The sequence below is a fragment of the Aulonocara stuartgranti genome (genome assembly GCF_965226115.1).
Source record: "Aulonocara stuartgranti genome assembly, chromosome: 17".
NCBI classification, from domain to species: Eukaryota; Metazoa; Chordata; class Actinopteri; order Cichliformes; family Cichlidae; genus Aulonocara; species Aulonocara stuartgranti.
In genome coordinates this window covers 29,107,608-29,125,761 of record NC_138953.1, presented here as the reverse complement: position 1 = coordinate 29,125,761, position 18,154 = coordinate 29,107,608, and the positions used below count along the sequence as shown (strand labels likewise).

Genomic DNA, 18,154 nt, shown 5'->3' with positions numbered 1-18,154 from the left:
AACTTTGATAGTGCAGGCTGTGGGTAAAAACAGCACACTCCTCATTAAGACAGAAACGGAAACACACAAGAGGAGCAATCCAGCAGGAATAAAAGCAAAGATAGAAAGACATTTTGGGGCTGTTTATAAATCGCCTAACAGCCAGGTCAGATTGAAGCTGAATTTTCTGCTTTTTATAGAAGTTTTGCAATTATGGGCATCTTTACCGCAAATAAAACATATAAACCAAAATGTAAATCATCAGCAGCTATTTCTATACACACTGATTATTTACTACTTGTCTTCGTCTTACTTGACAGTAAATTGCTTATAACTTACACAAAGACACAAGCGTTGGCTCTGCAGCCACTTTTCACCAACAAATACATTAATGGAGCAAAAATTAATAAATGAAAATAAACACTGTCTGCATTAGCTGAAATTTTGGACGGCGGTAAAAGGTCAAAGATCAAATATTTACATATCTTATATCAATTAATCAATACAAATGATGGATAAAGGTATAATAAATACATATTGTCTGTGACCTCCTTTTATGCAGCTTTAGTTAAAATGTACAGAGAAGACTGATGAGTGTTAGTATGCATCTATATGAATAGATTACTAGTTTGACCATTTCAACTGTTTTTATGCCATTTCTGTGCATCTTAAAGTTTCTCCTCTGTGTCACCTTCTTGCTGGATAACAAATCCTCCACAAAATTGCAGGTGTAGTGCAACTGATTTTGATTTGATTTGCATCATTTTTTCCCAGTACCTTTTTGTCATTTACAGCATACATTCGAGCTCACGGGTTCTGCAGGGCTCACATGGCATATTCTGATCGGCGTTACAAAAATCCCCTTTGATTCAAAGTTGTAAAACAATAAAACCTGCAAACCTTTCGTATTTAAAAGCGCCGGAGTTGCTTCAGAGGTTTCCGTGCTGCTGATGTTGTTTGCCTCCTGCAATCAAGGTCACATGAACTGACTCTTCCAGATCCGCACAGTTACAGAAACAGTGCACTGCACTGAGCCCCATCTGCTCCACTTGGCTGCATTTGCATTGTTTTTGTTAATCCAGATTGATTCATCATGCCATTAAGTCGTAATTTCTAAAGAGTGCAGGGCAGGAATGGTACCCACACATGCACAAACACACACACACACACACACACACAAAAAAAAAATCAGCAACACACAAACTCACACAGTATGAACTGTACACATTGCATGTGATTCAGTAAGTAGGTTCAATTGTTGATTCAGTAACCATGCCCCCTGACAGTTCCACTAGGGTGATGAACAACAAGACAGAGAGATGATGAGATGGACACAATTCAAAAGAGCGTATGGTACGATATCCCATCGTTAATGTAAAAGCGGTGATACATAAAATGTGCGAGACGTGAAGCAGCATCGTAATTTCCACTTAGAGCATTGATCTCGGTCAGGCAAGATTGTGAGTCGTCGCGCTGTCACTGCTGCAGGAGAATAGATACATTTCGAGTAATGGGAGGGTGACAGGGACACATTGCGAACATCCTAATAAGCCGTGCATGTAAATGTACCTGTATATTTATCTATTCTATTTGCTGGCCAGTGACTTCTGGTTATTCCTATCACACAGCAAGTGTTGTGTAACAAGTGGCTTCTCCTGAGAAGTCTGTGGAAAATAAATGATGAGGGAAGCCCGCCACACCCTTAACCAAAAGAACAGGGTACAGGCTTTCTTCCTGACATCACTAGGGTGTCTGTTTTCTGCTGTTTTCAGTGATACTGCTAAACTCAGATTTGCCCCACTGCTTGCAGTAGCTTTACATTATGAGCGTGGTATTGATCTTATCTAACTCTCGGAAAGAAAGCAAATAAATATATTTCCCCAAAGTTCACATGCCTATTGATCAGTGTAAACAATGAACATGTTTTATTTATAAAAGCATACATTTAGGTATGCTTTCCAAAGAAACAAGCTGAAATTAGCAGTCAAACGTGCTGATGTGGAGGGATTTTCACGGTATCTCAGTATGTCTTTTGAAATAAATTTTTGTACTATATTTACATGCACGTATTTTGCACAGTTGCACAAAACAGATGCATAGAAATCTCAGGAAAAATAACCCAAATAGCATCAAGAGGTTCTTGCATTAGCTGCAGAATTAAACAAATAATTCTTGACTATTGAGATGTAATGGATTTCCAGCTTAGCCGCCATTTTCCCAGCTCAACTAGGTGTTTTTGTTTGATTAAAAGACAGCAGAAAATCCATTTGCAAAGCTCTAAATTAAAAACTAAATGCTCGCTTGCTCCCGTCATGCATTTCTCGCCTCCTTCATTATTTTAGCACTGCGAATCGAGGCTGTTTTCAGCTTTGAGCGTCGAACTTGGCTGAAAAGTTGTTTCTAGTAACTTCTCAGAAAGACAGTCTGAAGTGTTGCAATTGTGTTACTCAGTCTGAGGCAGATTCATAAAGGGCCTGTGTGATCTAAACGCAGCAATCCTGGCTACACCTCTTTCCTCGTCACCCTTTTTCCGTCAACTGCGCCTCCAACTTTCTCGGCTTCCATTGTTCATATTCTCCCAATCTTTGACTCCTTCCTCATTACTTGTTTTCCATTCTCAGCTGTCCATCTGCTTGTCTTTTCCCACCCTTCATTCAAACTCCCTCTCTTAAATTTCCTCTTCTCCACATGCCTTCATATCATCATTCCCCTCCCCACTTCCCGTTTCCCTCTTAATCAGCAGCTTATGCTTCAGGAACCACCTCTGCTGTCTGAATCAGTATTCAGACCAGTCCTCAAACCATCAGGCTCTCCACCACTTAAACCATCTCCTGACTGAACTGGAACCTTCAGTTCACCCTGCCTGCTCTGTATAGGGGTTGCCAAGTATGTGTGTGTGTGTTAAAACGTATGTTCAGGAGGGAATCGAGGAGAGTGACATTAAGAGTAGGCGAGGTGGTGCGTTTGTGTTCATAGGGGCGACTGAGGTGGAAATCCCTGAGTTCTCACTTAGCTCCAGGTGCTTCTCTACCGTTTTTTGTACCTCCCACACACTCTTACAGATATAATAGGCCTCTCGCCTTTACACACAAAACGCTCACTAATGCAGATAAAACCCTGACATGCCACATGGCAGCCTGCATGTTTTTCCACATTGGCTGCAACTCCCTCTGCACCCACCGTGCCCTCGTTTTCCCTCCTACCGGGCCTGCACCAACTGGAGAGCAGAATGTATGACATTTCACATGCCATTTCCTGCCTGCGACCGTCTCCTTCAGGAAAATCATGTGTGTGTGTGTGTGTGGGGGGGGGGTGGGGGTGGGGGGGGGGGGGGGGTTTCACATAACTCTTCTAGATTGGGATTTCAGTGAACGCACATACACTCACAAATACATTGTTCTGATGCTCTCAGATCAATGAGCCTGGAGCTTGACAGTTCATGCTCTAACACCTAAGCCATCACTTTAAAGGCCCGCTAGCCTTGATCCTATTAAATCTCTATTCTAAGGCTAGACTTTTGCTTTTATCAAAATTTATTGTCTGCCTTTTCTCCAAATAATATTCTTCATCATGACTTTACAAGAGCACTGTGCAACCAACACAAGGTTAAGAGCCAAAGAGACTGCTAAAGATATGTGACAATGAGCGTTTAAATTGATGAATGCTGAATGCTTCTTGGGTGATTGTGTCACAGGAGGCTGAGCAGGTCATCCCTTATTTGGAAAGTTGGGGGGTTCAGTCAGCCTGCTTGCCAAAGGGTCCTTAGGAAGTGTGTCTGTGAATGTAGCTTGCAGTGAAAGAGTGTTTGGAGTGGTCAAGAAGACTTGAAAAACACTACATTAGCAGCAAATCTTCTTTTAGGCATAATAAATGTCGGATACCTTTGCATCTCAACTTACCACTTGTCAGTGCTGGTTTATTTTTTCTATCAGGATAGAGCTGGAGCAAAATGTGTACAGGATGTTTGAGTGTTTGCTTGTTCTTATTGGATGCATCCAGTTTTCACTTCAGCAGCTTATACAAATTTAGTTATGGATTCTTTACCCAGTAGGTGATTAAAAAAATCCCCTGAAGATTAAAATGACAAGAAAATTAATTTTGTAGTGCAAAAAATAAATAAATAAATAAATAAAAAAGATTTTAAGATTGCTTAAAATGGTTCAGTGAAGTCACGTAACTTCAACTTCAACTTCTGTGAGTGATAGCCTACAACCTATATTCATTGTAGCTCCACTTCTGCACTTCTGTGATTGCCCAAGTTTCTAGGCCAAAAACCTTGGCACAAAAAGTGATGTGACTAGTTCAAAGCCAGTAGTGGTAAATGGCAAAATATATATTTATGATTCAAAAACAACCATTTCCTGTCTCTGGAGCCTGACAGAAAAGTAATACTGCTTCTAAGCATGTTTGTGTATTGGAAAACAACAGTGGGAGTGATTCCAAGAGAAGTAGATGGGTGGATGATGGATTTTAGGAGGTAAATGGTCCTTTCTATTTCTTGCTCTCTCGCTCTCTCTCTCTCTCAGCCCCCTTTCTCTTGCCATTTCCCTTTGTACCATTACTGGAGCTCTTTACTCTACTTCCCCCTCACCTCTCTGTATGGGAATCATGTCTGTTCGGTTATGACAGGGTGACTGCTGCTGCTGGAATCCAAATCATGAATATCACATTTGGTGCGTAGTGCTTTTAAATTGCTTCATTTCTCTGAGGATGTAGCTGCGGGGTGATTCCTGACTCACTGGTAGAATATTAGCTGTTTTCATGCACAAGTTGAGCGGGTCGAAAGACTGTCCCAGCTGTCTGTAATCCAACCGTGTGCGCTCGTGTGTGCATATGTATTTAGGATTGTGACTGTTTTTGTGCTAGGGTGTAAGAAAATTACATAAAAATTGCTGTTTTCTGAGATATACGGGATACATATCAAAGCCTTTACATTTATTTCAGTATGTGGATATGTGTAGTAATCCAGAGTGTAACTTCTTTAGGATTTGCCCCACCAGACACTGGACTGTTGGTCTGCAGTGCTGGTTTGATCCAATTTAGTTGTAACTGTGGCTGAATTTAAATTGAATTATATTGTACTGAGTGCAAATAAATAGGACAGCACTGCTCACACTGTGCAAATGGTATAAAATAAAATTACAGTTAATGGAATGGGCAGTTCTCTTCACAAGTGTGATGAGAAGCACAGGGACATTGATCAGTTCTGTTGACTGAAAACATTCACTTTTAAAAGAGATTCAGTTCAATTTTTCTCTGTAACAAATTCAGTACTTAAATGAAAACAAACTACTGGCAGCTGCATTTGTCAGTGTCAAATGGTTTATTACCGTAAAACTATTACATTACTGTGTTGTATAGAACATAATATTTGGTTGCCATTATACTATTGATTTAGTGTCCCTACTCTGTCTGTGATTTCCATCAACATGAATATAAATATAACATATGAAAAATACTTTCCTCTATACCTTTCCTGATGACCAGGGTCTTAACCGTATGTTCTTATTAATGCATTAGGTTTCTTATCTTTTCTTAATTGGTAAAGGGGTCTTTGTTATGGTGACACACTACCCACTGACAATAATGTATTAACACAGTTAGTGCAGGACTCTATGCAGTTCTTTTGAGTACTAAGGGTGTACTAAGTACACCCTTAACCGAATGTAGCTGATTGTCGTTGAGCAAATGTGAGCACCTCTATGAGAGCAGAAGTTTTGGCAGTTTGCTGGTTTGGAGGATTCAGATGCATGTTAGCAGCACACCAAGAAGTGGATGTCCCATGGTGGGCCGTGCAATGGCGAAAGAAATTGCAAAAAAACTAAGAGACTTCTGGAGCAATGTCATTTTACAGATAAGACCAACATGAAGATATTTCACAATAATGCACTGTGCTACAGTAATTCAGCATAAACACCTCAAACCAACTGTAAGCAAGGAGGTTTTGCGCCTTTCACTAAGTCGAAACCCAGTTTGGGACAAGGTGTTGTCCTGCAAAAGGATAATGAACACAACAAACACACTAGCAATGTCTAAAAAAGGTGCTGCAATGACCCAGTAAAAGTCCAGATCTAAATCTGAAATGCTAAAATGAAAGCCCACAAATCTCGATGAACTGAAGTAAGGGGCAAAAATTCCTCCACAACATTTTGATATGAGAGACTGAAAAATTCATGCAGAAAAATGATTACTTGAAGGTACTGCAACTAAAGTTGGTTCTACAACTTATTGAATTTGATGGGGTGCGCTTAGTTTTTTGCAGGACTGTAAAGAGAAAAAAATGAGAGAACCCCCCCCCCCCCCCCCCCAAGAGCTACATCTCTGACTCTACAGACCTCAGTTAGCATGTTAACTGTTATGCCTGTTAACAGACCTGCATAGAGTCCTGTGAAAATGTTCCTTTTCACAAAAATAACTGTGACCAATATTACTTATGCACTACTTTTAAAGTAGAGTTGAGATGACCTTTGTTATGTATTTGCTCAATATAAATATTGTAAAACTGAACTGCAGTGTGATGTTAAACATTTAGTAGGAAGAGTCTTTGCACTCTCCAGTACATAACTGTCATCCTGGTGGTGCCCAGTTCGTATCATTACATTGACTCTGGGAATGGATGAAAAATGATCGTGCACAGATGAGTTTGATGTGGACTCAAGCAAAAGAGATACTCAAGTGTGACTTTTCTGAAAAACAAAAAAAACCTTTATCATACCACAAAAACAATATGATACTGTATACAGGTTTTCCTGAATTTTTTGCAGGAATGTATTCATTTATTTAGTTTACACATGGAAAAATCTGAAACCCTTTTTTCAGTACAAGCTAAAAACCCGATCCGTTCAGTAACTGTATATATCAGGTTTAAATAATGGTGTTTTTGACTGCGTTCCAGGTGATGCCAGGTGTTTCAAGCTATAGTGAGAGGGGTGATAATGTGGCACGTAGTACAACAGTATACACCCCCCCCCCATGACGGACAGGCTAAATAATTGGACAGATTAAAAAATAAAACAGGGGCAAAACAATTGCATAACACATACTGAGAAGCCCCATAGGGCTGAGGAGCCCAAATGAAATGTTGTCCCACTTTCCTCACGGCTGAAGTGCAAAACAGTTTCCTTTCATTGTCCTCCATCTGCATGCTCCCTAATCAATCAAAATGAAAAACTTTGGCTCAGCCGTTCTTTTTCTTGTTCTTTTTTTTCCTGAACATGGCTTCCAACTGTTTCCCAGGCAACACGCCGACTCGCTGAAAGACAGACGTGCCGTTCTCGTCCTTGACGCATCCAGATGCCTCATATGACATTTCATTCCATTAGTAAATATTGCACACCCACAACGTGGCTCTGCCCAGGATTTTGACAGGTTTTTGTAGGTTGTCATGTTACACTAGCTGCGCAGCAAGTTGCCGCCTTCATGGTTGGAGGTAAATTATTCACACATCTGATGGATGCATTTCATTTCTTCTCCATGCAAATGAACAGCAGGCCTAATGAGCAATCAGCGGAGTGCACGCGCGCCATTAGTATGCAATCTACATATTTCAGAGTTGTGTTTGCAAATGGAAATGCCATCAGTGTTATCATCTGGTGTCACTCAGTCCCATCGCATATTGTAAACAGATAACGTCACGAAGTAACCAAAGCTTGCATCAATATCAGTTGCTTCTGAAATCTGTGCTTTCTCATCACTGCGATAACTTTTATTACGTTAATGGTACATTAACAAAATCTACGATCATATAACATTTCAAAGAGCTGGCCTCTTTAGCAGCTGCCTACCAATCGTATGATTTAAAACTATTTTTGTTATTGTGGAGCTAAGAAAATAAGTGATGTGCAGATGTCATTAGAGTAGCACTAATACATGCCTCATGGCTTGCTTTAAAAAAAAACTCCTTAAAATCCATTGCAATCTGTGTTATCGTTCAACTTAAAATGTGCTTTTAAGCGTCAGTTAACAGCTGCTAGCATATGCAGTGTTTTAAAAATCTGTTGACCGTAGCGTAACACTTCTAACCCTCGCAAGGCAGGCGTTGCAGATTTGCAACAGTTAAAAGCTAACAACCTGATTACCCCACATACATATTTTATGAGTTTTTTTTTACTCAGAAGTACCACTGCAGGTATTCTTTTGTGCATTAGCAACAAAAACTTAATTTGAGCCTGAGAGGGCTAAATGTCTTCAATGTTATGCTTCATTTCAATCTGTGCTGCACTAGTGTTTGCCCTTCATGCTAAGATGCTGGAATTCCTCAAGGGCAGACAGCACTGTGGCATGTCTGCGAGTGGTCAGTGAGCTCCTGAAAATGTTCTTTGAAAGTAAAAGCAGTTGTGGAAAAATGTCCTCCCATCTGTCACAGAGATTTCACCTCCCGAAAGCTTAGCAGAGAAAATCCCTCGACAGACAACTGTGATTGTTTAGTACCATGTGCACTCGTCTGCATCAGCGTGTGTGTCCGCACGAGCAGTTAAATTATGGGGTTGTGTTGGAGGTGAACAGTTTGAACAAAATATTTAATTTTGTGTCATTTTTTGAGTCCAGTAGTGAGATTTAGTTAAAGAACTAAAGATATATATGATGCACTTCTGCTACTACAGAGTGTTTATTGTGTTACGCTTCTTTTATATGTTGAGGGTATAAATGATTTTGCAAAGGATAAACCTGTGCATCTTCAATCATAGCTAACCCAGCAAGCCTCCTCTGCCCTCAGTCCTCTCTCCTCTAGATGCATTTCCAGAATTGAGACATCCTTCAAGATGGCGTGTGGGATTGATGTCCATGTCACAGCGGGAGGATGGAGGTTACCCGAGACAAGGAGGCACGGAATAGAAAAATGAGACGAGGAGTTCAGCAAAAAAGGGAAAGGGAGAAAAAGTAAAAGCAAAAAAAAAAGAAGCCACGTGAGAAATATAGATAGATATATAGATTGATAAAGGATGGTGCACACAGTTAATAAGGAAGATGCAGTAAAGGGAAATGTTTACAGGGGCTATATATTTTTTATTTTAATTTCATAACATGAAGTATGCAACATATGCATTTCCTGCCTTTTAAACTTTGTGTAATCTGAACATTACTGCAGTTCGTTTATCGGCCGTTGCTCTCTATCCAACATAATCTCCGTACAGCATTAGATACTCGCACAGCTACACGCACACACACACTTGTGGACAAGCACACGCTAGCCTAAGGAAATGTCAGGTATGGTTAACTTTACGAGCCAGAGTAATGTTCAAAGCCGTCCACCTAAGCCTGCGAGGCACTCTGGAGTTGATCGGAACAGGCACTGCATGTCCAATCGCCTTTCCTGGTCTTCTCAGCGGCTCCACCAAGCCTCAACCATGATTTATTGTGCTGTGTAGTAGAAAAAATATACAGGAAATACTTTCATTCAGGTAATAACTTAATCACATATTCACTCATTTGCATTATTTATTGCAGCTGTGGGTGCAATTTTTTCACCTGATTGATTTGACTTTTCACTTATGAAGCTTTTAGAATTTATAGCTGCACAAAAGTTTGCAGCTTGTATCGGCTGTGATCTGTGATATTTTGTAGCCATCATAGCCTGTGCGCACATTTGGACGACCATAAAAGCACTCTGTCCTTCTCCTGCACTGTGGTTACATCATCAACGCCTGTCTGTCAACCCTTTGACGCCCTGTATTACATCATCAGGTACACAGTCCCATAGGGAGGAGACGATGTTGTCTTTGGATGCTTCGACTTGGAGCAAATCCTAAAAACGGGCTAATGAGGTAATCAGGACACGGATGCTGTATGAGTCATATATATGAGACCCGAGCTTCCACGCCTTCATTTTCCTCACCGTACAAACACAATGTACAAATTATGCAAAAATCCCAAAGCACAAATGCTGTCTGAATGAAAATAAGTTAAGCTACATCCTCAGAAAATATAAAGCTGCTGCTGCTGATCTGTTACATGGCATTTTCCTCATCAGCATTAAATCTGCAGATATGACAGCCATGTCACTTTGATAGCATCAGCGTGAAGTGTGGAAAATATCTGTAAAATCTGACCCGCTGCCAAGTCTTCAGCAGATGGCCCCGCGGCAATACGGTGCAGCTTGATGCTCGATATGAGCTGCTAAAACGGCTCGATAGTGGAGGCACCAGCTGGAGGTCAGATGGACGACAGTGGAAATAAATAAAAAAATAAGTAAAAATTGCTGCTTTCATGGGAGAAAGAGTGAATGTAATTTCTGTGCGAACAAAAAAAAAGTCTATGTGTCATATTTAGCATTGCGCCTGAGAATCTGTCAATTTTTTTTCATTTATTCAGGCTGACAAAAGAGTTCAGGCTAGCAAAATCAGTTGTGTTCATAATATTAAAATTGATTTTGAAAATCCGATTTATGATTTGCTATAAAAGGAGTCAACCAAATAAAATGCAAAAATGAGAAATAGGTGGAGCAATTTGCTGAAACTTGTGCAAGCCTATGGAAATGTAGTATATAAGGAAGCAGGAACTATGTTAGTATAATTCTAAGAGCCTTTACTGACAATATTTGGCATGACCACCTTTATTTTTATTTTTTTTTTGCACTGCCTGAACTCTCTTAAGCAAGCTTTTTTGTAATTTCTTCGATCCATTGCTTGTTTCTGGATTTCTTTCTTCCAATGACCTAAATTTTAGGTCATTGTGTTAGTCGCAGCCAGTCACAAAAACACATAATCTGTTCTAATTTTCTTCCCAAAGAACTATTAGATCAAAACTCAGCATGGTGTAAAGTAATTCCTCTGAAATACAAGTGAATTGGCCAAGTCAAAGACAAAACCAGGAAGGGTCAGTCTAAAAAAAAGTATCTAACTAAAAAGAAATAGAAAAAAAACAGCAAAGAGCTGACAGGACCTGATAGATGCATGTGGACCCTCATTATTAGGAAAAGCTTACAAGAGATTACAAAAGATTACACATTACACAAGAACAGGGTTGAAAACCAGTGCCAGGTTCTTATGGAGTGATGAATCCAAATTTGACATTTTTGGTTCAAATTGTCATCAATTAATACAGCGAAAATCAGGTAAGAAGGACAACAGTGAGTATCCGCAGCATCTGTGTGAATGGCAGTGGCTTAATTTTTCAGTTTAGTCTTGATCTCAAACACAAGGTCAGTACTGTTAAAGTATACGTGGGTTGAAAAGCACACAATAGAATACTACAGTATGAGTCATGGGTTAGCCTCCTCAGAGCCTGGACCTCAATATTATTGAAGCAGCGTGGGATCATCTTGACAGAGAATGGATCAAAAGCTGCCAAAAACCCAAGAAGAGCTTTGAAATGTCCTTCAAGAAGCTTGGAGAACTATTGCTCAAGACCACTTAAAAAAAGGGCTCCTTAGAAGCAAAATATGAAGAAATGATGGGTAGCTCAAGACTTAGTAGTTAATGAGATATAACTCTTACTGCATTCTGTAGGAAGATTAAGCTTTGTCAAGATGAGATGTAAGAGATGTCCAAATTGAGGCACTTGCGGGCATTTGAGGCAGCGATAAGTCCACAGTGAAATAATAAAGATACACGTGGCACTCAGAGACTTTACAATTGTCAGACTACATTATTCACACTTGCAGGTGCACATTTGTTCACCCCATTAATTTGTCTTCATTTTTGCACATGCTACTTTTAGAACTTCAACGTTTGCTTTAAAGCCTAAGAAGCAGCTGATTCAGGTCCATTTTGCTCTAAGATGAACTAGTTTCTGGTTTGCGGTTACAAGCCCGAGTGTTATCTGGCATTAAAACCCGCATAGGACTGTCTTAGTGTGGCATGAAATTTGGCTAAAGAACAACATTTCTGACATAAAACATCTCCAGATGACATAAATCCAGCTCAGAGTCAATCTTCGCTGAGATGGAGCTCTCTTTGACAAGCGTGCACTCTGGAAAGTGGTTCACTCCTGTTCATCGAAAGGGGCAGAGCTCTCTCATGCTCTACTGGGTGTGCCTCTATTCATCAGAAGGTTTTTAGGTTTTATTGAAGAGGGACCAACAGCTGGGAGTGAAGTTAAAATAGAGCATAAAATGTCGAGAGCCTGGAAAGTGCTTTGATTTCAGGGGGTGTGATATCAAAACTTGACATTTGCTGTTGATATTTTGTACATGTCTTTTTTACTTGTACATAACTCATGTCGCTGCTAAAATATGCCCAAACAGACAACACAGTATGAAAAACCTGGTTTATATTCAAATGAAGCTTTCAAACGGGCTCAATGTTCAGAAAAAATTATTACTCATCACATTCGGAAGCTTGGTTCCCACCAACTGGAGGTTTGTTTTGGCATAAACGCAAAGCTTTAGAGTGAACTGGTTTACTGTCAAATGCTGGAAATCACATAGGCTATGATCACACAGAGAGAGTGTATATATAAAGCTAAAATCCTGGAGTTTTTTTTTTCTTGTTTGAGGGCCTGAATATGTGGATGGAATGTTTTTCCACCTCCTTTGTTAGCTTCATCTTGGAAAAATTGGACTTGCCTTTCTCGTCCATCTCCAGCTCTTTCCGTTTAAAGCTAAGCCGCTTGGGAGAGCCCATAAGTCCATGCTGACGTAAACCTTTCAGGGATTTTTTTTAATTCACTGTCTGTATGTGTAGAGGAATTAATATAGCAGGCTTTAAGGTGTGTGTGTGTGTGTGTGTGAGAGAGACGAAGACTGAGATCACTGCGTTACTCATAATAGATGCCTGATTTAGTTTAAGGATAGTTTCCTGCTAATAATCCACTGCACTATCACGTTTAATTTTAATGCCCCAACACACCCCCAGATGCAAGCACTGGGTATGTGTGTTGAATTTATTCGTCACAGAAAGCCTTACACACTTGTAGCCTGTAAAACACGGTGATAAACTAGCACTTAGAGCGGCTGCCAATTTGCCAAATGGAGGTGAAGTATTGCAAAAACATTTTGGGTCTATATTTTTTATTTAACATGATCAAAGTGCTTCCAATAATACTGCCACAGGATGAGTTGACTTGCGAAATGCATGTAATATATTAGCCGACCTAAATTAATCTCAAGGGCTGAGAGGATCGCTATGGCGATGCAGAGTACCAGTGTTTTCTCTTTTTTTCCATTCTGTGTGAAGCACTGACAGAGCTGCTTGGCTTTAAAGCCTTTTTTCAATGGAACGCATCATGAATGTGCTTTATATAGATTTTTTTTGTTGCTTCATATAAATTTTACCTTGAATTTTAAATCCATTTATGTCACAGTGTGAAATAATGTCAAAAAACAGAAATTAATCCCCTTTAAAGCTAACTAAAAGTCCTCAGCTAGCCTTAATATCTCCCCCCAAGGTTAATTCTTTTTGTATTTACCATGTTTGGTCTTCAGAGGCAGACTAATATGTTATTTCCAGACTGCCAGGACATGCTGTGCGAAACCTAATCTATCAGATATCACATGCTTTGATCTACCTCCCTCCCCATACACACAGACCACCACCACTTCGCTGTGAAGTGTATCATTTCAGCACATGCAGGTTTTTTTCCGCCTTGAGCTTTCAGCCAGAGAGCTATTGACACAGTAAAGCTGGATTCAACACTGGGAGGAGCGCATCGACAAACACATTAGACACCACAAGTTAAAACAAAATACAATGATACTGCTGTGCGCAAATTGCGCTCTCCCTCACACAGAGCCAGTGTGCGGAAGAGCTTATAAAAGCTTATAGATTTTTTATAGGTGGTATTAGTGAGGGGGGAACTGAGTCATTGGTGTGGAAGATCAGAAAGCAGGTCATGCGAGTTCAGTTTAATCTTCAGTGCCCGCATTGATCAAACAGTCCGCTACTTGCCGGTGGTGTGTGTGAGTGTGTGTGTGTACAAAACTAAAGGCAAGGATTTGCAGTCTTGTAAATGTTCTAATTCAAACGCATGGAGAAGAAGTCCTGTTGATGTCTTGTAGAGGAAATTTTCACTTAAGCCTAAACATGGGAGTGAGTGGATTGCCATCACCCATAGACAGATAGAGATTAATTAGGAAATTATAGCTACTAGTGTTGTCATATCAGTGCAACTTGTTTCCACCATGAATAGATTCAGGATATATGGTGCCACATTAACTTGTACGCAGGGTCAGATATGTGCTATCTCTCTTGCGCAGTCGTCCCTTTTAGAAGTCCCCTCATAAACCAGAACGGTTATAAAAAGCTTGCAAGCTGTTTTGGAAAGATGGAGGCGATAGTAAAACTGAGCAGAGAGATGGTAAAAGTAATGGAGAGAAAACTGTGAGGAGCCAGAGATCAAAGCAGGCAGAGATAGATAAATGAATGAAAGGAAATGTGCTTTAAAAGATAAAAAGAGTTCGTCCTCTTTCCATCCCACCTTACCTTCGTGTGCAGTGTTTCCGCCCCAAATTAGGTGAAATCAAGTGTCCTAAGAGTATCGAAACAGTCTGCCTCTGCGTGGATACAGATGTGACTGTGTCTGTGCACACATCAGAGATAACTGATCGGCCTCACACATGCTGTGGCTGTTGTTTTTCTAGAGTTTATTACCTGCATCTGTACATGAACTGATCAGGACACAAAGTAAAGAATTAACAGCTTTTGGACTTAAACAAAATAATCCTATAAGTCAACGAATGATGCAAAACTAGTGGTGAGTTGTTGGTTTTTTCTTTAATGTCTGCAATTCTGGTCTTAAACTCATCACACTATACAAGATAAACCTGATGGTTAAACATGGGTTTGGAGAACATTGTGTGGATAAACATAAACATTACAGCAATGACTACAATAAAGTAGTAAATGATGTTTATGATAGAACGATCACATTGGCATTTGAGATGGTCATGGCTTAAATAATAAGACTTACTGCGTTCCTGTTTAACTCATTCACTTAAAAAAAATCTTTGGCTTTCCTTAAGTGTTCAACTAGGTTCAGGAACCAAAACGTCTTTTTCTGCATTAAATTATGATAAATCTGGAGTGATGTTGTCCTCACTGTGCTGTATGTGTCAAAGGCTAATGGTAAAAGAAACCAAGCTAGCAGCTTGACTGAATCATGGTAGTTGAAACTATGGAAACTGACTAAGAAGGGGCTCACTGATCCACAATGAAATAATTCATAAGATAATGATATTTGTGCACTAATGACAAATACCCATATTTGTTAATGATTTAGAAACATTGTAACAATATTGTATTGTATTCAACTACCAATTCGTTTATTTAAGACAGCTGTTATGAAAGTGTTAAGGTGAAATGTTTTATGGTGTCACTCAGCGCTTCATGGGGTCACCATTAGTCAAACTAGCCTTTTAAAAACTCCAAAATATCTTGTGTTTTTTTGGGTTTGCCGTTCATCCATCTATTTACCTCCACTTATCCAGTTCAGGGTCACAGAGGAGCCTGTCCCAGCTGTCATCAGGCAAGAGGCAAGGTAGGCACCCTGGTCAGGTCAACATTTTGCTGCAAGGCTAGCACAAAGAGATACCATTCAGTCTCACATCCACACCCATGGCCAATTTAAAATAAACAGTTAACCCAAAAAACATGTTTTTTTGGACTGTGGGAGGAAACCGAAGCCCCCACACTACCATGCTGCTCTTTGCAAGGTTGTAAAAATGGTCATTTCTGCTGGAAAGTCAGGTCAGCCTCTAGTGGTCATTAGTAAAAATGCACATTTTGGCTCTAGCTTAAATTTTCAGCCCCAGAGGTTGCTGCTTCTTTTGGACAGAGGCAGATAACTCCCCCCCTCCACCCATTCACAACATTGTGTTAAGGCAAGCAGCTGGTTCCAACTTCATTTCAAGCATATACATACACTGTTTTAATCTTACTCTTGCCAACAATGCGCATAAGCATTAGTTAGAAAATTAATGCAATTTGGTCATAAATGCAAGAAGTGAAGACATGCCAGGAATTGTTTGTGCGACTCTTAATAAAAAAGATTTGCTCTTTTTGAAAATGTCATAGTACAAAAGTGATAAACAGATTTTATTAGGTTAATTAAACATTAATGCAACCCGTCTGAATTTTGACTATCAAAGTGCACATAATTTTTTTAATGGACCTTCAGAATATAAAACCTTTATCTATGTGAACAAGTGGCTCCGCTGTTCCAGCACTCTTACTAATCTGTGTCCCCTCTGAGACCGCCTGTGTTCTGGACCTATTAAAATCGGCCACAGCGGTGTCATGCTCGTTAAGGCGAACACAATTAGAGGAGCCATTAACAATGGGAATTAATTTGCTGTCATACCCTCCCTGTACTGCCTGCTATTGTTGCGTCCCACAACCCTACTGCCACTCCACCCCAGCCTTGCTTTTTTGAGGCCCTGTCTCCACTTCTTTTTTCTTGACTTTATGGAGTACAAGTAGCACAACAATCTGTGCTTTCATGGCTGAGCTGTTTTGGGAAAGTCTAAAAATGATTATTAATTTTTTTTTTTCTGTTTAATGTGTGCAACTATTGCACTTCACAAAGGCACTTCACAGGGAACAGACTGAAGTACTCCTAAGTTGAGCCTGTAGTCATGCTCTTGAAGGACGTTTGGAAGAGGGCGTACGAGTCTCCTTGTGATTCCAGTCAGTGATCAAAAGACTAGTATGCTGTAATAAGGGATTGAGGGATTGTTGCTGTTGTAAATGTTGGCCTTGCTTTCTCACCTTTATGTCTTGATTCTCATCTCTCTGTCCTTCCCTGTGTCCTGGGTCAAGGGATGCGACAAGGCATACGGAAGGCCGGTTGCTCTTTTTACCAGTGACACCCTCTGACAGCAAGAGTAATTGTGCAAATTCTTCTTTAGCTCAACGTGCCCAGAACAGGGGGATGGAGAGTCATCGAGAGTGATAGAAACCAAGTGTTAAAAGGACAGAAGGAAAGGAGTGGAATGGGGGTAGATGTGGGTGTGGGGGGTATTGGAGTAAGAGATGGACGATGGAGACTGGAAGTCAGGAATGTGGACAATGTGAAGTAGCTTCCACTTTGAAAGAGAACTGCAAACTGAGGAAGAAAGAAAAGCAAAATGGCCTCAAAGCTTTTTGACATTAAAATTTTAAGTCCTTGCTCTGTCTTCACTATAAGCCAGTATTGCCTTCATCTTTGACTGTAGGGCCATTGACTGTTCCAGCAAAGGAGGGGGATGTCTTGCTTTGATGTATTATCAGTAGACTTGCTGGAGCCACACTTTCACTGTCCTGTCAATTGTATTTCTTTCTCTTAGAGGTTTTGATGAACTGCTAATCGTGGAAAATTTCAGTGTTAGTATAATAAAAGCACTTTTACACAGTGAGTTCTTGGTCAGCAGCTTTAAAGACAAATGATCTAATCAGTCTTTCTACTAAAACTTTATGAGAATTCTTTGTTCTGAAAAGAGTATTTTACCATTTCACAGCCCAACCTGCTAATGCATTGGTTTGAAGTGCATGGCCTGACTCTTTAAGTCTGTTGGTAGAAGACAAAGATTTCTGCTATTATGATAATCAATTAATTGTTCTCAGTTGGTAAAAAAGGAACACACCATGAACTAGAAAAAACAAAACAAAACTGAAAGTGTCAGCAGGAATTTATTATTATTTCTTTTGCAATTTAATATCATTGTGAAGACAAAGAGAGGTTTGTTAGCAGTCCAGTGTCCACAGCTTTCAAGATATCATTTTTAACAGCTGTGTGACTGTAGACCCTGGTAACAGCTAACTAGATTCTTTAAGCATTTGGTCTTTGTCGTCACTGTTGGAAGCAAAGGTCAGCATTCGCCTTGAAAAAGAAAACATATCAAGAGTGTTGTACACAGTTTTTTCTCTCAGTATGACGCCACACAACATCAGAATCCTTTTATTATCATTTAACATCAGATATTCAGCATGTTGTAGTATAAACCTCATAAAGCATCAAAGTTTAAGTATAGCCTTTGCCCTTCTGGGGACATTGTGCTCTCTGTGCGCACTTGTTTAAAATGAAAACAACCGTTTGTTGCACACATTGTATTGCTCTGTAAACAGCTGAACAATTTTTTCTGCACTTTTTTTTAGCTGGGATTACTTTTCAAAAACTTCAGTTGAGTTGAGAATAGATGTTTTTTTCCCGGAGACGCAGTTGCCTGGACTGTCTCTGTCCATGGTGCTGATTTATTCAAAATATGAACTCTGTGCTTCTGTGGACATCTCTCCTGTATTACCTCTAAACAGGCAAGAATGGA

At 39.9% G+C, this 18,154-nt stretch overlaps 1 protein-coding gene across 2 annotated transcripts in view; it reads left to right on the top strand.

Annotated features, from left to right (window-relative positions):
- The window catches only part of iqsec3a (IQ motif and Sec7 domain ArfGEF 3a), a 121,436-nt gene that overhangs the window by 1,714 nt on the left and 101,568 nt on the right, over positions 1-18,154 (top strand). The window lies entirely within an intron of this gene.